Source organism: Pseudophryne corroboree, assembly GCF_028390025.1.
Source record: "Pseudophryne corroboree isolate aPseCor3 chromosome 3 unlocalized genomic scaffold, aPseCor3.hap2 SUPER_3_unloc_39, whole genome shotgun sequence".
NCBI lineage: Eukaryota > Metazoa > Chordata > Amphibia > Anura > Myobatrachidae > Pseudophryne > Pseudophryne corroboree.
The window spans coordinates 1-18490 of NW_026967529.1; the positions used below are offsets into that span (position 1 = coordinate 1).

The following is an 18490-nucleotide window of genomic DNA, read 5'->3' on the forward strand; positions in this document are numbered from 1 at the left end:
ATTGCAATGTTGGACTCTCCAGCAGGCATGGCAATCTCGGACTCTACAGCACGTGCTGCAATGTGGGACTCTCCAGCAGACCTGGCAAGCTCGGACTCTCCATCACACGTTGCAATGTAGGACTCTCCAGCAGGCATTGCAATCTCGGACTCTACTGTTTTCATGTAAATATCAGACTCTTCAACAGGCCTGTGAATAGCGGACTCTCCTACATTCTTAGGAATATTGGAGTATCCCGCAGACATGGCAATACTGATGTCTCCCGCAGGCCCTTCAGCTGGTGAACTTTGTGTTTCATCGCCCTTGACAGGAGAGAAAAGTATTTTTCTCTTTTTTGGGGGTAAAACTTCACTCAAGGTGGATTGTCCTTTCTTATGGGGTGTTTTTCTCTTGTGTGGAGTATAAACTTTCTGCACCTTCTCCCTCATGGATGGACTTTCTTCCTCAACCAACAGCAAGTAGTCCTTTGTTTTCTTTTCCCACTCCTTCAATTTTTTATTTTTGGAATTAATCTTCAGTTGAGTCATCCGTCTGCAATCTCTAAGTCTTTTCTTGCAGCTGTCGATGCTCCTATCATTACCTCCAGCATCCTTCACAGCTTTGACAATCTGTTCCCAAGTTGAATTCTTGAGCTGCACATTTGTTGCCTGTGTCCCAAACAGAAGAGAACTGTGCATAATTACTGAATTGATGAGTGCAAGGCTTTCTTCATCGCTGAAGTTAGGAGCTCGTACGCTAGGTCCCTCATCTGGGTCTTCTTCTTCCTGTGTATTTTGACCCTGGGTTTCAGAACCTCCAAATGGTTGTGAGGAAGACATCGCCTGCTGCTCTTTACTGGCAGTGGAACGTCGGCGCTCTTTGGACATTCCTGAAAAAAACTGTGAACAGTTACAGTATTAATTATATTAGGTACATTTCTATTAATTTTAAATTCAAACATTGTATGCACACGAAACATTAATAAAATAAAAACAATGTGAATATTTAAAAATAATCAAATCTGAATTTAAATATCAATATATATAGGTGTGTGTGTACATATATATATATATATATATATATATATATACATATCTCATTAGCTATATTATATTATACAATATTAGCTTGACTTAATTCTTTATTATAAACATAAAAATTACATGTTAAAAACATTTGAATGTCTAGTGCTATAAAAACTAATTTAAAATGAACTATTTTTACATTTTCAGGACAATGAGATAAAGCACATATGCACATAACATGCCAAAGACTGGTGTTGAACTCAGTAAATTTTGTTTACACTTGTTTCAGCATGAGTAATAATTATAAAAAATACATTACAGGTTGAGTATCCCTTATCCAAAATTCAAAATCCCACATTTTTGGGTCCCCAACTGAGAAAATGACATATATATTATATATTGTGTGTATATATAGATATATTATATAGATATATAATATAATATATACGCATGTGTGTCATTTTCTCAGTAAGGGACCCAAAAATGTGGGATTTTGAATTTTGGTTTAGGGATACTCAACCTGTACTTGCTACTTTAGAGTGTTCGCCTTCAACTAAGCAAAGCGTGTCAGAGTGCCATGCCACTCACCCCATTACACTGTGTCACATACCATTTATTGCCACTCACCCCATTACACTGTGTCACATACCATTTATTTAGCAATTACATCTGTAAATTGTGCTTCTCGCTGTCTGTCCCCTGTCACAGCCAGTGGTAGTGTGTTGACGGTAGTGTAGGTGGATAAACTGAACGGATACCTGTGTGACTCAGAGCTGGACTGTGTTACACAGCCAAGTGGAGCATTTGATATTTTGTCACATTCAGTGTTGAAATTCACATTTGTTATGAAGTGGTTTTATTTGGGTGGGCCTTTTGTTGTTAATTCACAAATAATTGTCTTTACACATGCCAAATGGTGCATGGACAATGTACATGTGGGTCAGATACACATAATGGTTGGACGAGATACACCTAATCTTTGTGGTTGGCTTATACATATCCGCAGTTTGCTAAATACACATATGCCCACATATGCTAGTTAACATTTGCACGCACACTGCCAGTTGAGAAATGCCCACACAGTGCCAGGCAGCACATGCACCCACAATGCCAGTTATCATTTTACACCAGAGTGCCAGTTGAGAAATGCCCACACAGTGCCAGGCTGCATATGCACCCACAATGCCAGTTATCATTTTCACCCACAGTGCCAGTTGAGAGATGCCCACACAGTGCCAGGCAGCATGTGCACCCACAATGCCAGTTATAATTTTACACCAGAGTGCCAGTTGAGAAATGCCCACACAGTGCCAGGCTGCATATGCACCCACAATGCTAGTTATCATTTTCACCCACAGTGCCAGTTGAGAAATGCCCACACAGTGCCAGGCAGCATATGCACCCACAATGCCAGTTATCATTTTACACCAGAGTGCCAGTTGAGAAATGCCCACACAGTGCCAGGCAGCATATGCACCCACAATGCCAGTTATCATTTTCACCCACAGTGCCAGTTCAGAAATGCCCACACAGTGCCAGGCTGCATATGCACCCACAATGCCAGTTATCATTTTCACCCACAGTGCCAGTTGAGAAATGCCCACACAGTGCCAGGCAGCATATGCACCCACAATGCCAGTTATCATTTTACACCAGAGTGCCAGTTGAGAAATGCCCACACAGTGCCAGGCAGCATATGCACCCACAATGCCAGTTATCATTTTCACCCACAGTGCCAGTTGAGAAATGCCCACACAGTGCCAGGCAGCATATGCACCCACAATGCCAGTTATCATTTTACACCAGAGTGCCAGTTGAGAAATGCCCACACAGTGCCAGGCAGCATATGCACCCACAATGCCAGTTATCATTTTCACCCACAGTGCCAGTTGAGAAATGCCCACACAGTGCCAGGCAGCATATGCACCCACAATGCCAGTTATCACTTTACACCAGAGTGCCAGTTGAGAAATGCCCACACAGTGCCAGGCAGCATATGCACCCACAATGCCAGTTATCATTTTCACCCACAGTGCCAGTTGAGAAATGCCCACACAGTGCCAGGCAGCATATGCACCCACAATGCCAGTTATCATTTTACACCAGAGTGCCAGTTGAGAAATGCCCACACAGTGCCAGGCAGCATATGCACCCACAATGCCAGTTATCATTTTCACCCACAGTGACAGTTGAGAAATGCCCACACAGTGCCAGGCAGCATGTGCACCCACAATGCCAGTTATCATTTTACACCAGAGTGCCAGTTGAGAAATACCCACACAGTGCCAGGCAGCATATGCACCCACCATGCCAGTTATCATTTTCACCCACAGTGCCAGTTGAGAAATGCCCACACAGTGCCAGGCAGCATATGCACCCACAATACCAGTTATCATTTTACACCAGAGTGCCAGTTGAGAAATACCCACACAGTGCCAGGCAGCACATGCACCCACAATGCCAGTTATCATTTTACACCAGAGTGCCAGTTGAGAAATGCCCACACAGTGCCAGGCAGCATATGCACCCACAATGCCAGTTATCATTTTCACCCACAGTGCCAGTTCAGAAATGCCCACACAGTGCCAGGCAGCATATGCACCCACAATGCCAGTTATCATTTTACACCACAGTGCCAGTTCAGAAATGCCCACACAGTGCCAGGCAGCATATGCACCCACAATGCCAGTTATCATTTTACACCAGAGTGCCAGTTGAGAAATGCCCACACAGTGCCAGGCAGCATATGCACCCACATTGCCAGTTATCATTTTCACCCACAGTGCCAGTTGAGAAATGCCCACACAGTGCCAGGCTGCATATGCACCCACAATGCCAGTTATGATTTTCACCCACAGTGCCAGTTCAGAAATGCCCACACAGTGCCAGGCAGCATATGCACCCACAATGCCAGTTATAATTTTACACCAGAGTGCCAGTTGAGAAATGCCCACAAAGTGCCAGGCAGCATATGCACCCACAATGCCAGTTATCATTTTACACCAGAGTGCCAGTTGAGAAATGCCCACACAGTGCCATGCAGCATATGCACCCACAATGCCAGTTATCATTTTCACCCACAGTGCCAGTTGAGAAATGCCCACACAGTGCCAGGCAGCATGTGCACCCACAATGCCAGTTATCATTTTCACCCACAGTGCCAGTTGAGAAATGCCCACACAGTGCCAGGCAGCATGTGCACCCACAATGCCAGTTTAAAAAAAAAAATGAGCGAGTATGAATAGAATACGCTAAAACTATGTATCATAGACAGTTTAGTAATCACCTCCACTGTTTGCTCAACTGACTGTGCGGGAAATAGAATATGATACGTCTACTGTGGGGTAAACAGTGCAGCGCTGGGGTGATGCGCTGTCAGTATACCTGGATGGCCAATGTTTGTCGAGTTAGTAAGGTAAAATATTATATGTGGTGCCAACGTGACTTCCTCCCCTCTCGACCCTCCCCTAATTTGCTATAGTCCTAAAATATCACTAATGAAATAATAAATGTTTTATATATATATATATATATATATATATATATATGTTTAATGTATATAAATTTAAAAAAAATGGTCAAAAATAGGAACTAAAATTTTAAATGTAGCTTACCTGAAATATGCCTTGAAAATGTGTGATGGAAATATCTTCCTCTGCTTGTTCGAATTTTGTGGAAAGCCAAGTAGAAGACAGTCAGGCCAAGTTCAGGACGATGAAGCCAAGTTCAAGACGCTTGTCAAAGTTCAAGTGGCTGTCTCGACATCTACCTAGTCAGATGGAAATAGCGCCTAATCTATGGCGGGACTTTGCTTTTATAAGCTATGATGAGGGACGTCAACTGACATAAAACGCAGATAATTTTAGTGGAGGAAACATAAATATTTGTTTTAAATAATCGCTTTTTTATTGGATATTTCTGTGGAGCACTTGATGTCAGAGTATATGGGCTAATGATTTTAGATGATGTGGGGTCGAGCCAATAATATTTCAAGATGGGTGTATTAAAATTTATGACTGGTTGGATTCAAATTTCATTATTTATATAAAGAGATTATGCTTATTTAAAATGTATAAGGCACATTTTTTCATTTTAAGCATAAATTAAGCTGGCGAATGCAATGTATTAAACGAGTACCGTTTTAGGCGGATGAGTCTAGGGGTAGTAGACGGCTGTGGATAGCGGGGTCGCGGTGGAACGTTGGAGAGAGGGGTGATGAACTGAATATAGGGGCGCGGTTGGCTAGGTGGACGGTAGTGTCAGCTGTAGTTTTGGTGAAGGTGTGGGGGGCATCTTGGCACCTGTAATCCCACGGGCAATGATCCTGGTCGCCTCCACTAGATTAGCGGGTGACGGACTGGTCTGGGCGGCAGTGTCTAGTAGACGGCTGTGGATAGCGAGGTCGCGGTGGACCGGAGGGGGGCATTTGTCGATAATAACATGGTCGACCAATTGTTACTGTCTAATTATGAGCTGTCGATCACCTTCATAATCGATCATGAACACAGTCGTGGGTTTGAATTTCGATCATTTAGTTTGTCGATCATAAATACGTTGATCCGTATACAAGGTCGAACTAAATAATTTGATCACTATGCGGTCGATTATTTGTCATTGTCGTTATATATCAAGGTGGATCTTCTGAAGGGTCTAATTATACATTGTCGACCGCTTTTAAATTCGATCAGCTGAAGATCGGATATTCGATTGTCGACCATTGCATCTGTCTACTATCTTACTTTAGATCATTTAATTGTCGATTACATAGTCTGCCGATTATATAAAATGTCTATTGTTTAATACTGTCTATGTAATTATGATCGATCTCCTGTAGTCGATGTGAATGAAGTCGATGTGTCACAACTGAGGGCCTGAGCTGACGGAAGGCAGCCTCAGTTGTAGGGGCTGAGATGTACCGGAACCTGGGAGGTTGTATCAGACCCCTGGACATGTAAGGAACATGAAGAGTAACCGCCCGAAGGCGTGACCACGACAACTTGAGTAAAAGTCAATGATATTTATTTATGACAAACTCCATGCATCACAGTAGCAGTAAAAAGAAACATAAAAATCAGCAGAGAAATAATAATACAGTTCCTGGGTACTACAGGGTGGCAGGGGCCACAGAGCTCTGGTGGTATGAGACAGTTCTTCTTATCTGCAAGTTGGAAAGTCCTTACCAGGCTCAACTGTATAGTAAAGGGGAAAGAGAAAGAAAAAAATGACCTTTGTTGGGAGCACTCCCACTTGGAAACAAATAGTGTTATGATTAATGAATAATAGTATGAAAAATGAAGTAATTAAAATGTAACCTTTAATTTTTTTAACTAAAATATTGGTACACCAGTTGTATTGTTTCACTATATTAGGGGCTAATCAATGTAAGCCACCTGGTAAAGCTAAATTGTGAAGATATCGATGAAAAATACAAAGCATTAATCGACAGGCTCAGAGTACTTGGATATATGGAATTGGTACTGTAGCCAAATTGGTGCCGTCAAAAAAACCTACAACACCTGGTATTCCTTAGTGGTCCACCACCTAAGTACTGACCAGGCCCAACACCGTATTGCTTCCAAGATCAGACGAGATTGGGCATGCGCGGTGTGGTATGGTAGTAGATCAACATTGATCTGGCAGTTTCTACCACTAATATATAGATGGCAGAGGGTTATTGGTAAGCACCTTGTTACCAAATTGACCAAGTAACCTCTAGGGAAAAAAATATATGTATTTAACCATCATTGCACCATATTGTAACCCAAATCTGTAGGTATACGTGGGTTTAAATCATGTGGTTAATGGTTTTTCAGCCCGCAAGAGATGCCTGTATGTTTCATTATGTGCTGTGCAGCACCTATGAAAGTTGGGTTTGCACTGCGAATTAGGCAGATATAGATCACTGTTTTACTGATAACATGCCACGGTATTAGTATATGATCCAAAGAGAAATCGTCTCTGTTGGTTAATTGGATCACCCTATTAAAGGAAAAACAAAGGTTATTGTGAAATTATAGATTCAAAGATTATATATGAACCTCCTATTATATCATGATCAAAAAATATGCAGGACCAAGAATGATATAAAAATAGTTAGGAGGAAGAGAAAACAAACTTGAAGAACAGACAAGTTGTGTAGCAATCTCAATTATCCAATTAAGAGCTAATTGGTGCCATAGTGTATAACAAAGTATAGGTGTTGTCTTTGAAAATAGGAAGATTTTGTCACAATAACTTATAAAGCATGTATCCACAGTGTATCTATAGGGTGTCCGTCTAACATGTAATGGACGGACAGGACTTGCCAGAATGAACCCAAAGAGGGGACATATACCATAATCCCCCGAAACAGATCATATGCTAGGTAATTTTTCAATACATTTTGCTATGATATGCACAATAATTTTTATATACCAAACAATGAACTTGCATATGAATAGGTACTGATGCACTGTCTTATGATTACTGGCATAACATTTGCCAGAGAGACCAATGCACACTGTTGTGTATGTGCAGTTGCAAAGTAGGTTTGACGTGAGAGAAAGTAGCAGATGGGACAATACATTAATTAAGTTTGCCCGCTCATAGTGCGCCGTTGTCCGCTGAGCTCCGGCGTCAGTGAAGTCTGAAAAATAACATCTCCTGCTACTGAGAGAGCGATAAGCATATGGGGACAATATGAATACTTAAGTGTCCGTCTGCTCGTGCCGTGCCGCTGACCGCCGGGCTCCAGCGTCCGTGCTGCTTCTCTAGTCTCCTCTCCTTGCGGTCTCTGGTCATGTGAGCGTACTCATCATGAACCTCCTGTTCACCTCCCCAACGTACGTTTCACAGAATTAGCTTGTTCACGGGTAGTGTGAACATGTGGTGTGAGAATCAGGCTTAAATCTATGTGATTAGCCAATCAGGATTATACCTGTGTAATTATGTTGATACTGACATGGTTTGTGCGAGCTTCAATTTAAATAAATAGAACAGGTAACTTCAGTGTCCTGCAAGATATTAGTGAATTAGGATAACGAGGGGGTTTAATTGTTGATTCCTGATAATATATAGTTGTAATGCGTGAATATTAGTAATGCTAAAAATGAATGAAAATGAAATTAATAATAATAATAAATAATAATAAAAATAAAAATAGATGAATATAAAAATAAAAATAGATATAAGAAAAAATGAAGCTGAATATAAATAAATATAAAAATAGAAAATGTATAAATAAAAATAATGATAATGAAAATAAATATAAATAAATAAATATAAAATAATAGATAAAAGGTATAATAAAAGATGATAAATTATGAATATAAAAATAATGCTGTGTTTAATTATTCATGGTGCGTGAGTGTTGATATAATTAATTGGATGGTAATATGAATTGGAAATGGAGTGTAAGTGATTAATTGGTGAGTATGGCTGTGCATAATTGTAGAGATAAAGTATTTTGTATGTAATTAATAAAAAGGGGGGAAAAATTATTAATAATAAGGAAGGGGAAGTGGGGGGGGGGTTTAATAAGAGAAGGGGCGGTGGGGGTTTTTTTGGGGAGAAGGGAAGGAGGGGGAGGTTGTGAGAGAAAATGATTAGAAGGATGCTGTGAACTTATATACTGGTTTACCAGTGTGTATATGTGATTGCTGCTATTGCAAATATCAGAGAAAAAAATAAGTGAAGACTTGAGGTGCCGATATAGAGGAAAACACTATATTGAAGAGGAAAAGAAAAAGAAAAAGAGATAGAAGCAAAGAAAGGGAAAATAAATAAATTGATAATATGACATTAAATGAAATTAATGAAGTTAATTAACAATATAATTATAATGAATAATGAATTTTCAATAATTAATTAAATAATTAAATGATAAGTTTGGTAGCAGTTAATAATTAAAAATTCATTCAAAAAGAAGAGACAAATGAAAAAATAGTCAATTAAATTTGGACAATCAGATTGGAAGGAATGCTCCAAAATTCATAGTTTCATTGAGTCCATGTGGATGAAGTGAATTTAATTTGAATGTCCATTCACATTCTTTTCGTAAGAGAGTACTGGTCAGGTCCCCCCCGCGTAGTCCCAGTTTCACTTTTTCTAGTCCACAAACTTTGAGTCCGTCCCAGCAACCTGCATGGTTGGAGAAGAAATGTCGTGCAACAGAAGTAAGTTGCTTCATTTTTTGTAAGTCCCTGGTGGCATTCCGGATGGATCCAATGTGTTCCAGGATTCTTTGCTTCAGGGCCCTAGTCGTCATACCCACATATCTTTGTCCGCAGATGCACACAATACAATAGATCACACCTTCGGTGGAACAGTTGATAAAATGCTTGAATTTAATGTCTTTGCCATAGCGATCCTGAATGTGATCTGTCTTAAGAATATACTGACATGCTTTACAGTGACCGCATGGATGTGTGCCAATGATAGTCTGTGGTTTATCACGAGATGGTTGAAAATGACTAGATACCAATCTATCTTTCAAATTTCTTGATCTCCGCCAACTCATGGATACTTGTGGTCCAAGTTTTTCAGATAAGATAGGATCCAAATGGAGAATTCCCCAGTGTTTCTGAATGGCTTGTTTAACCTGATGCCATTCTTGACAGAAACCTCCAACGAACCTGATAGTTGTATCATCTTGTTTCTTTTGCTTCTTATCAAAGATTAGTTGTTCTCTCTGAATGGTCTGAATGCTTCTACTGGCTTTCTTGATAGATGTGTTGCTGTATCCTCTCTCACGGAGTCTGTTAGAGAGGTCTTTGCTTTGTTCCATGAAATCCTGATCATTAGAGCAGTTTCTTCTTAAACGTAGAAATTCTCCTTTTGGTATGTTATTTATTGTTGGAGGGAAATGGGAGCTGCTTTGATGTAGAAGTGTATTTGATGATGTCTCCTTCCTGAATAATTTTGTTGAAAGCATATCATTTTTATCCTTAAAAATGAGTATGTCCAAAAATGGAAGTTCATCTTGACTGATGGCGTGGGTGAGACGAATGTTGAGGTTGTTGTTATTTAAATGTTCGATGAACAAGAGTAGCATCTGTATATCTCCTTCCCAAATCATCAGGATATCATCGATGTATCTTACCCACATGATGATATTGGTCGTGAAGACATCATTACTGTCATTGAAAACAAATTCTCGTTCCCACCATCCTAGAAAGATATTAGCATACGTCGGGGCACATGCTGCCCCCATGGCTGTGCCCCTGGTTTGTAGGTGGAATCTCTTGTTGAAGGTGAAAAGGTTGTGACTAAGTATGAACTGAAGTAGGTCTCCAAGGAATGTATGGAATTTTTCCATTCCTTCCATGTTCATGAAATAGTTGACAGCTTCCAGGCCTTTATCATGGTCAATTGAAGTATATAGTGCTTCAACATCTAGAGAGACTAAGAATTGATTTGCCTCCAGTTTGACATCATGGATCTTGCGAAGAACGTCTGTGGTATCTTGGACGAAGGAGGGGAGATCCATTACGTGGTGTCGCAGATGGAGATCGACAAAAATACTTGCTTTTTCAGTCAATGATCCAATCCCTGACACTATTGGTCTACCCGGTGGTTGACACAGATTCTTGTGGATCTTGGGCAACATGTAGAATGTAGGGATTCTAGGATTTGTGGTCTGGAGATATTGATATTCTGAAGGTGTTATTGTTCCTTCCTCGTGCGCATTGGAAAGCATCCTATCATATAGTATTTTGTAGTTTTCCATGGGATTGAATAGTATCCTCTGGTAGCATGTCTGGTCTTCCAACTGTCGGTATGCTTCCTGTGTGTATTGTTCTTGGGGCCATATAACTACATTGCCCCCTTTGTCTGATGGCTTTATAATTACATCCTGCCAAGATTCAATCTCTCTTAGAGCATCCAGTTCTTTCCTAGTTAGATTGGAGTTGCGCGATCTTCTGGTTTTCTGAAGATGTATTTGATCAAATTCTTTAGATACTAATTTGGTGAATATCTGTACTTCTGGGCTTGTCTGTTCCGAAGGAAAGAATGATGATTTCTTCTTACAAATGAATCTCGTACTGACCTCCCATTGAGGATCTATAGTAACCGTAGATTCCGATTCTAGTGCCTCCAGGGCTTCCAGTGCTTCTAATTCAGGCCCTGATAGGTCTGGCGCAGTCATGCTGTCACTTACTTCGGTCTGGTTGGGTTGTGTACTCCCCATTTCAGATGCAGATTTCTTATTGTGGAACTTGGTAAGTAGTAACTTTCTATTGAAAAGTCTCAAATCCTTTTCCCATTTGAATCTGTTGAATTTCTCAGTTGGAGAATAAGAAAGGCCTTTACTCAGGACTTGAATTTGCTCTTGATCTAAAGTATGTGTTGAGAGATTGATGATTTTGAGTTGTGAGGTAGTATCGGGTGGATCGGAAGATTCTAGTGTTATCTTCTGCGTGTGTTCCGGGGTGGCTGTCTCCTGGGTGGTAATTGGTCCCATTGTTGTTGTTGTCTTCCTCTTCCTCCCCTTCCGCCCCCTCCTTGTCTTCAATATAGTGTTTTCCTCTATATCGGCACCTCAAGTCTTCACTTATTTTTTTCTCTGATATTTGCAATAGCAGCAATCACATATACACACTGGTAAACCAGTATATAAGTTCACAGCATCCTTCTAATCATTTTCTCTCACAACCTCCCCCTCCTTCCCTTCTCCCCAAAAAAACCCCCACCGCCCCTTCTCTTATTAAACCCCCCCCCCCCACTTCCCCTTCCTTATTATTAATAATTTTTTTCCCCCTTTTTATTAATTACATACAAAATACTTTATCTCTACAATTATGCACAGCCATACTCACCAATTAATCACTTACACTCCATTTCCAATTCATATTACCATCCAATTAATTATATCAACACTCACGCACCATGAATAATTAAACACAGCATTATTTTTATATTCATAATTTATCATCTTTTATTATACCTTTTATCTATTATTTTATATTTATTTATTTATATTTATTTTCATTATCATTATTTTTATTTATACATTTTCTATTTTTATATTTATTTATATTCAGCTTCATTTTTTCTTATATCTATTTTTATTTTTATATTCATCTATTTTTATTTTTATTATTATTTATTATTATTATTAATTTCATTTTCATTCATTTTTAGCATTACTAATATTCACGCATTACAACTATATATTATCAGGAATCAACAATTAAACCCCCTCGTTATCCTAATTCACTAATATCTTGCAGGACACTGAAGTTACCTGTTCTATTTATTTAAATTGAAGCTCGCACAAACCATGTCAGTATCAACATAATTACACAGGTATAATCCTGATTGGCTAATCACATAGATTTAAGCCTGATTCTCACACCACATGTTCACACTACCCGTGAACAAGCTAATTCTGTGAAACGTACGTTGGGGAGGTGAACAGGAGGTTCATGATGAGTACGCTCACATGACCAGAGACCGCAAGGAGAGGAGACTAGAGAAGCAGCACGGACGCTGGAGCCCGGCGGTCAGCGGCACGGCACGAGCAGACGGACACTTAAGTATTCATATTGTCCCCATATGCTTATCGCTCTCTCAGTAGCAGGAGATGTTATTTTTCAGACTTCACTGACGCCGGAGCTCAGCGGACAACGGCGCACTATGAGCGGGCAAACTTAATTAATGTATTGTCCCATCTGCTACTTTCTCTCACGTCAAACCTACTTTGCAACTGCACATACACAACAGTGTGCATTGGTCTCTCTGGCAAATGTTATGCCAGTAATCATAAGACAGTGCATCAGTACCTATTCATATGCAAGTTCATTGTTTGGTATATAAAAATTATTGTGCATATCATAGCAAAATGTATTGAAAAATTACCTAGCATATGATCTGTTTCGGGGGATTATGGTATATGTCCCCTCTTTGGGTTCATTCTGGCAAGTCCTGTCCGTCCATTACATGTTAGACGGACACCCTATAGATACACTGTGGATACATGCTTTATAAGTTATTGTGACAAAATCTTCCTATTTTCAAAGACAACACCTATACTTTGTTATACACTATGGCACCAATTAGCTCTTAATTGGATAATTGAGATTGCTACACAACTTGTCTGTTCTTCAAGTTTGTTTTCTCTTCCTCCTAACTATTTTTATATCATTCTTGGTCCTGCATATTTTTTGATCATGATATAATAGGAGGTTCATATATAATCTTTGAATCTATAATTTCACAATAACCTTTGTTTTTCCTTTAATAGGGTGATCCAATTAACCAACAGAGACGATTTCTCTTTGGATCATATACTAATACCGTGGCATGTTATCAGTAAAACAGTGATCTATATCTGCCTAATTCGCAGTGCAAACCCAACTTTCATAGGTGCTGCACAGCACATAATGAAACATACAGGCATCTCTTGCGGGCTGAAAAACCATTAACCACATGATTTAAACCCACGTATACCTACAGATTTGGGTTACAATATGGTGCAATGATGGTTAAATACATATATTTTTTTCCCTAGAGGTTACTTGGTCAATTTGGTAACAAGGTGCTTACCAATAACCCTCTGCCATCTATATATTAGTGGTAGAAACTGCCAGATCAATGTTGATCTACTACCATACCACACCGCGCATGCCCAATCTCGTCTGATCTTGGAAGCAATACGGTGTTGGGCCTGGTCAGTACTTAGGTGGTGGACCACTAAGGAATACCAGGTGTTGTAGGTTTTTTTGACGGCACCAATTTGGCTACAGTACCAATTCCATATATCCAAGTACTCTGAGCCTGTCGATTAATGCTTTGTATTTTTCATCGATATCTTCACAATTTAGCTTTACCAGGTGGCTTACATTGATTAGCCCCTAATATAGTGCAACAATACAACTGGTGTACCAATATTTTAGTTAAAAAAATTAAAGGTTACATTTTAATTACTTCATTTTTCATACTATTATTCATTAATCATAACACTATTTGTTTCCAAGTGGGAGTGCTCCCAACAAAGGTCATTTTTTTCTTTCTCTTTCCCCTTTACTATATATGTATTGGACCTATGGGAGCACCATCGACAATCACTGTTCATATCTACACAAAAATATTTCGATTGGTAGATGGTGATATATTTTCAGAGTTTTTCTGATGGGTCGGTTATCTTGGAAACCTCTTGCAAATTAACTCTAAACACAACCACCCAGTCCTGTGCGGTATCCTTAAATCTAACTTTATACAGGCTCAACTGTAGCAATGAGGAAAGCCCAGGGTCGTACCAGCTGGTGTTCCAGGGAAAGCAGGACTGCTGTAAATAAAATGCTGCTGTGGGTACTGGTTAGAACCAGACAGATGGTGGCACGGTGGAGTGGATACTGGCTGGAACCAGTTAAATAATAAATAAAGCTTGAGAGCGATGCAATATAGATGAAATGTAGAATTTGAGAGCGGAGAAATAATAATACCGGTGGAGAGTGGTAAACTGCAGAAAGGACACCGGCCCTTTAAGAGAAGCTGTACACTGCTGGAAGCTGAGCTGGAAGCAGGTGATGTTGTAGCTGGAAACAGGTGAGTCCAGAATGGATCGGAGAGTCAGGCTACACCGCAGATGGAATGCTGGTGCGGGTCTCTATAGCAGAAGTCTGGAGACAGGAGCTGGAACCTGGAAGACAATCACAGGAGAGAGACAAACTGGAACTAGGTTTGACAACCAAAGCACTGACGCCTTCCTTGCTCAGGCACAACCTATTTATACCTGCAGCAAGGAAGGCATTGGCTAGGCAATTATGCAAATTAATAATACTGACAAGAGATTGGTAGAAATGATTAGCTGACAGAATCCAAGATGGCTGCGCCCATGCAGACACTTGGAGGGAAGTTTGGTTTGTAATCCATGTGGTCTGGAAAACAGTAATGGCGGCGCCGGCCATCGGAGACAGGAGACGCCAGGCTGACAGGTGCACATCCAACCACGCGGACACAGCGGAGGCCGCGGCTGACGTAATCGCCACTATGAATGCAGAAGCTCAGGGACGGCGGCGGAGGCCGCGGGAGACGCCATGCCAGATGTATAAGGCATTACTGTGACAGCGTCCAGAGAGACAGGAGAGGATGCGGGAATGTGCACATCAGGATAACAGATGGGATCCGGTCCTGGAGCGCTGAGCCAGCCTTAGGAGGCATCTGATGGGTAAGAAATGGCGTCCAGATACCCGGATCGTGACAGCACCCCCCCCTTTAGGAGTGGCCCCAGGACACTTCTTTGGCTTTTGAGGAAACTTGGAATGGAATCTCCGGACCAAGGCAGGATCATGGACATCAGAAGCATTGGTCCATAACCCTTCCAGTCAATAAGATACTGAAGTTGACCGTAACGGTGACGTGAGTCCAGGATCTTGGCCACTTCATACTCAACGCCTCGTTGAGTTTGGACTTTCGGAGTTGGAGGAAGTGAGGAATGAAACCGATTCAAGATTAGCGGTTTCAACAGGGAAACATGGAATGTCCTGGGTATTTTTAAGAAGGGATGCAACTGGAGTCTGTAAGCAACAGGATTGATGACTTGATCAATTCTAAAAGGACCAATGTAGCGAGGTGAAAACTTCATACTGGGAACTCTTAACCTCAAATTCTTCGTGGATAACCATACCCGATCACCCACCTTGAGAGCAGGAACTGCTCGACGCTTCTTATCCGCAAACTTCTTGTACCTGAATGATGCCTTGAGCAGAGCTGATCGTACGCTCTTCCAGATATTGGCAAACTGATGCAAGGTGATATCCACTGCGGGAACAGAAGTTGCTGGAAGCGGTTGGAACTCAGGGACTTTAGGGTGGAATCCAAAGTTGGTGAAGAATGGTGTTGAAGAAGATGAAGAATGATACTGGTTGTTATGACAGAACTCGGCCCAGGGAAGTAATTGAACCCAGTCATCTTGAGAGGAGGACACATAGATGCGGAGGAAGGACTCCAAGTCCTGATTCACCCTCTCCGTTTGACCATTGGTCTGAGGATGGTAAGCCGTGGAAAACTTTAGCTTGACTTGGAGGACTTGACATAAACTTCGCCAGAATTTGGCTGTGAATTGAACTCCTCGATCTGAGATAATTTCTTCTGGAAGACCGTGGAGTCGGAAGATCTCTTGTATGAATACTTGAGCCAACTTGGAAGCTGACGGAAGACCGGTGAGAGGAATGAAGTGTGCCATCTTGGTGAACCGGTCAACTACCACCCAGATGGTATTGAACTTGTTGCACATGGGCAAATCTGTAATAAAATCCATCGACAAATGGGTCCATGGTCGACGGGGAACAGATAGTGGAACCAGTTGCCCCGCAGGCGACTGGCGGGATACTTTATGTTGAGCACACTTTGGGCAAGATGCAATAAACTCCAAAACGTCCTTTTTCAGAGTTGGCCACCAATAGGACCTAGAGATAAACTCCAGGGTTTTTTGGATACCTGTATGTCCGGCAAAACGGGAAGCATGGGCCCAATGCATGAGCTTCTTCCTTAGTGTCGGCTTCACAAAACTTTTCCCTGATGGGGGCGTAGAGTCCATCCCTACCATGGAGAATGCCAACGGATTTATAATAGGATGCTTGTCTGAAGACTCTGACTCATTTTCTTGCTCCCATGAGCGGGAAAGGGCATCGGCCTTGCGATTCTGAGAGCCCGGACAGAACTGGAGTTTAAAGTCGAACCTGGAAAAGAAAAGTGCCCATCTGGCCTGACGAGGGTTGAGACATTGTGCGCCTTTTAGATATAGAAGGTTCTTGTGGTCTGTAAGGATGGTGATTGAATGAGAAGCTCCCTCCAACAGATATCTCCACTCCTCTAGAGCGAGCTTGATGGCTAGCAACTCCTGGTCGCCAATGGCATAGTTGCGCTCCGCTGGGGAGAACTTCCGGGAGAAGAAACTGCAAGGATGTAAATGGCCATCTTTAGCCCTCTGAGATAACACCGCTCCTACTCCAACGGAGGAGGCATCCACCTCTAAGATGAAAGGAGAGTCGATGTCAGGCTGTTTCAGGACAGGCGCAGAGATGAATCTCTGTTTTAAAAGATGAAAAGCTTGCATGGCTTCTTCAGACCACTTGGACGGGTTAGCACCCTTCTTGGTGAAAGCAGTAATAGGCGCCACAATGGTGGAAAAGTCTCGTATAAACTTTCGGTAATAATTGGCGAACCCTAAGAACCTCTGGACCCCTTTGAGGGTTAAGGGTACTGGCCAATTCTGGATTGCTTGTAGTTTCTCAGGATCCATCTCTAGTCCGGAACCGGACACAATGTACCCTAGAAACGGAATGGACTTGACTTCAAAGACGCATTTCTCTAATTTCCAGTAGAGATGATTGACACGGAGACGGGACAGAACCTCCTTTACCCAAAAACGATGTTCCTCTAAATCGTTGGCAAAAATGAGGCTATCATCTAGATAGACCACGACATGACGGTATAGAATGTCTCTGAAGATCTCATTGACGAAATGCTGGAAGACAGCTGGAGCATTGCTCAATCCGAAGGGCATGACGAGGTACTCATAATGTCCGTCACGGGTGTTAAATGCGGTCTTCCACTCGTCACCCTCACGGATCCGGATGAGATTGTATGCACCTCTCAAGTCCAGCTTTGTAAAGATGGTAGCTCCGCTAACTCTGTCAAAGAGCTCAGTAATCAGGGGTAAAGGATAGCGGTTCTTGATGGTAATGTCGTTCAAACCTCTGTAGTCGATGCACGGCCGCAGACCACCATCTTTCTTCTTTACAAAAAAGAAGCCTGCGCCGGCTGGAGAAGAAGAAGGTCGAATGAACCCCTTTGCTAGGTTCTCTTTAATGTATTCCTCCATAGAATGCGTCTCGGGCAGAGACAACGGATAAGTTCGGCCTCGAGGTGGAACCTTCCCTGGAACGAGATCAATCGGGCAGTCCCATTCTCTATGAGGAGGAAGGATATCAGCAGAAGCTTTACTGAACACATCCGTGAAATCTTGATATGGAGGAGGTGGAACATCAGACGACCTGGGGGAGGAAGAACAGACAGGCAACACCTTAAACAAACATGTCTCAGCACAGGAGGAACCCCATGCCAGAATTTGCGTAGTCGTCCAATCAATTGTAGGATTGTGAAGACGGAGCCATGGAAGGCCCAGGACCACAGGATGTGTGGCTCTTGGAATCACTAAAAGTGAAATAAGTTCGGAATGAAGAACTCCCACTCTCAGACGAACTGGTAGAGTCCTTAGAGAAATAACTGTATCAAAAATTTTACTGCCATCCACGGCAGTTAAGGAAATGGAGGAAGGAAGTCTCTCGGTGGGTAGGGACCACCGTTTAACATAGGCTTCGGTAATAAAGTTCCCAGCTGCTCCGGAATCCAGGAGGGCAATGACGTTCTGATAACGTTGAGCAACTTGAAGCGAGACTGGGAGATTACAATCTTGAGGAGATGGAGAGGAGATCATTACTCCTAGCCGGCCCTCTCCTTGGCGAGCTAGGATTTGGAGTTTCCCGGACGTTTGGGACAGG

General features: G+C 41.7%; 2 pseudogenes; one reads left to right on the plus strand and one right to left on the minus strand.

The window, feature by feature from the left end:
• Positions 1-6508: 6508 nt before the first annotated feature.
• Positions 6509-6627, minus strand: LOC134984161 (5S ribosomal RNA; annotated as a pseudogene).
• Positions 6628-13583: 6956 nt separating this feature from the next.
• On the plus strand, positions 13584-13702 carry LOC134984163 (5S ribosomal RNA; annotated as a pseudogene).
• The last annotated feature ends 4788 nt before the right edge of the window (positions 13703-18490 follow it).